This window comes from Neolamprologus brichardi, chromosome 5 (genome assembly GCF_056152115.1).
Source record: "Neolamprologus brichardi isolate AB-2024 chromosome 5, ASM5615211v1, whole genome shotgun sequence".
NCBI lineage: Eukaryota > Metazoa > Chordata > Actinopteri > Cichliformes > Cichlidae > Neolamprologus > Neolamprologus brichardi.
Genome location: NC_142108.1, coordinates 16,763,569 through 16,766,209, shown reverse-complemented (window position 1 = coordinate 16,766,209; position 2,641 = coordinate 16,763,569).

Below are 2,641 nucleotides of genomic sequence, written 5' to 3'. Positions count from 1 at the left end.
TTTTAAACTCAAACAAGGACAGCACTGCTGTGTAAATATTTTTAATATTTAAAGAGCAAACTCTACTTTCTGTCCTCTTTTGCCAGCAATAACAAACACCCCCACACACAAAACACTCCTCCAACAAAGTGATTTTCCTGCAGTTTTGTGAGCTTTAATGTTGACAAATCGGTGCACTTTACCAGGACTTTGTTACCACAACAATCTTTTCATTTGTGGTAAGCCAGTGTTCTGATAAAGATACATGAAGACAATCTGACTTTTAATTATTGGTGAAACTGAAAGAATGCATTAAATTACATTTTCGATAAGACAAATCAGTGTTGTGCAACATAAAAATCAGTCAGTGGTCTCTGAAGGGCAGATTCAGCAGACATAAGCAAGCAGGTCATTGTGAGAGGAGAGACAAGGGTATAGTCAACAGTGTTGTCACTGCAAAAGAGACACCAAAATAGTTAATACATCTTTGTGTTTAGGAGTAATCTTAGAAATCGAAGATTTTTCATGTAAAACAAATGGGGGCCTAGCAAAAAAAGTTTGGGAACCACTGCGTTAGATTACTAATTACTGAAAAAAGTAATGGCTTTCCCATCACTGGATATGGGGTTGTGACGTTCGGTGAGCCCCTGCCATTTTCATTCCTAAATAAATAGATTATTTTAACTCCTTACAAATAATCACAGTGCACCTCATCTGAACCTTTTCCTAGGTTTATACCTAGTTGAGAATTGATACTTAGTAACATCTCAATAACATCTCATTTACATTAAATTGTAAAGATAAAACCCCAGATAAGGTAGATCAAATTAGTGCTCTGCGGATGGATGTTCCAGAATAATTTTTTGTCTAGTTTCAGACATGTCAGCTAAGTTGGTGCTGACAGTAGACTATTGATCTTGGCATGTAACTCTTAGTGACAGAACATTATAAGGTCACACATCTGTACTTATGCTAAGAGCATGAGTCTTGGTCATTATATTGCAAAATTACCTTCCTGCTGTGGTAATTAGTGATGGTAAATTCGATTCTTTTTACTGAATTGAGTTTGAATGAGTCACTCATCAAAATGAATCGGCTTTTTTGAGTCCTTTGAATCACTGAGTCAGTTGCCCACAGAGTGCAAAAAAATGTACATGTTCAATCAAACTTAAGGTCAGGAATAAGGTTATGGTTAGGGCTAGGGATAAGGTTAGGTTTAGGGCTGGAATACAGGGCTAGAACGTCTATTACGAGTGTCATTGCACTGGATTTCAGCCATAACCCGCCGCGTACCATAAGAACGCCGAAGGTCTCCTTTCGCGTTCCTCAGGAACGCTGCGGGACGTGACAAAACGTCGGCATGTTACGCCTTGGGAGTGAGAACGGGCTGTGGTGGCATAACAACTGGTCACTGTGGAGTTTATGTGAAAACTGTAGATGTCCCAGTCATCCTGAGCAAACACAAGAGTCACATTTTTTTTTTAAATGGCTTGGCTGATCTTATTGGTTGACCAAAGGTCAGATGTACTTGAAAAAGAATTTGTTGGTGGATGACATCAGTGAACTCTAATTGGTTTAACTGCAGCAACACCCCATTCTTTTTATTTTTCATCTAGTTTTAACAACACACAAACAAATAATGTAGCACACCATTACATTATCCCTAAAGAGCTGGTTTCTCAGACCGACTGTCACGGACCCGGCTCTGGGGACTCGGGGTCTGTGGGCAGTGGGGACTATGTCTGTTGTTATTATTATTATTGTCATTATTATTATCATTTGGTGTGTCGTCTGCACTGCCTCCCTCATCCGTATGTAGGCAGGTGTGTGTGTGTGTGTGTGTGTGTTGCTGTTTTCTGTGGCCATGTTACAAGCACCTTCAGGCCTGAGGGGCGTGGCCTGGCTTGAGGTCTGGCCACACCTAAAGTCCTTGCCACACACCTGCTCCTCATCTGGGCTCGTCGGGGGAGCTATTTAGAAGAGCGATGGAGCTTCCACCAATGCTGGATTATTGCATTTGACTTCACGTCAGTCTTCTAGCATAGTCAAAAAGTGTGAGTGTATGCCTGCTGGGATAAAGTATGTAACGGCTGCCTCTATTGTTTTCCCACAGGAGGAATGTGGGACGAGAAGGAGCAGTGAGCACGGGGAGTGCAGGGACACTGGAGCAGAGAGCACTACACTGGGACTTTTCTGGGAAGAAGACACAACACGGGAGTCTGGGAAACTGGGGGATTTATTGTTGCTTACTTCACCACTCTGTAAATAAACACTGTTGCACTGAAGAGTCCGGCGTTTGGGTCCTGTTTCCCCACCTCCCCACGGTCTGCCAGCCAGACCGTGACACCGACTGGGAAACAGAAGTTTCAGAGAAAGTCAGAATAATATTACAATATTAAAGGTTAAAAAAAGAATAGACAAGGAAAATTTACTTAATGGGACTTGGCATTTTTAACCTTAACTTAGAACTTACAAATACCATTATCAAATACCAAGCTTTTACTGTTAAAGTTTGCTCAAATTTCCTTTTGACTTTGACCCAGAGCAAGAATAAAGTAAATATGCAAACAGACATTGAATTCCTTCAATGCACATGACATTATGTGATCTTACTGTATATTAGCTAGCTAAAGACTTTACCTTTACTTTAGATTTTGGATCC